General features: G+C 36.9%; 1 protein-coding gene across 4 annotated transcripts in view; it reads right to left on the bottom strand.

Annotated features, from left to right (window-relative positions):
* The window catches only part of LOC112210022 (growth hormone secretagogue receptor type 1-like), a 372,925-nt gene that overhangs the window by 236,175 nt on the left and 136,360 nt on the right, over positions 1 to 390 (bottom strand). The gene's annotated exons all lie outside the window — the stretch shown is intronic.

Here is a 390-nt window from a genome sequence, read left to right as displayed (position 1 = left end):
AATCCATTATTCCAGTCTATCACTCCATCCCCCCTTCCTGCGAGGTGGCAGGGCAGGAAAGGTTCCAAAAACCCTATTAACATCACCTCATAACTTCTGATGCACCCCCACCACCTCCCTCACACTTCTTTTTCGACTTCTAACTGTTTTTCTTATTATTTCACCATTATCTATCGTCTTTTTAATTAATGTTTTTATTTTTATGTTATATGCGATACAACACGAGGAGGCTCCTCACCTCCGGACTTTAAATAGCTCCTTTTTAGAATGGATAGCTCATATATGACATTAGACATAACAGGTAAACTTAAAATTCCAAAGGTAGTAAAAGGTAAGACACAACACAAATTACTTTTCTTTTTTCACAGTAATGCACTTACTAATTCACTT

This window comes from Halyomorpha halys, unplaced genomic scaffold, assembly GCF_000696795.3.
Source record: "Halyomorpha halys isolate HHAL.00 unplaced genomic scaffold, Hhal_1.1 Scaffold41.1, whole genome shotgun sequence".
Lineage (NCBI taxonomy): Eukaryota > Metazoa > Arthropoda > Insecta > Hemiptera > Pentatomidae > Halyomorpha > Halyomorpha halys.
Note: the sequence above shows the minus strand (reverse complement) of the source record. Positions and strands in the feature narration are given on the sequence as shown.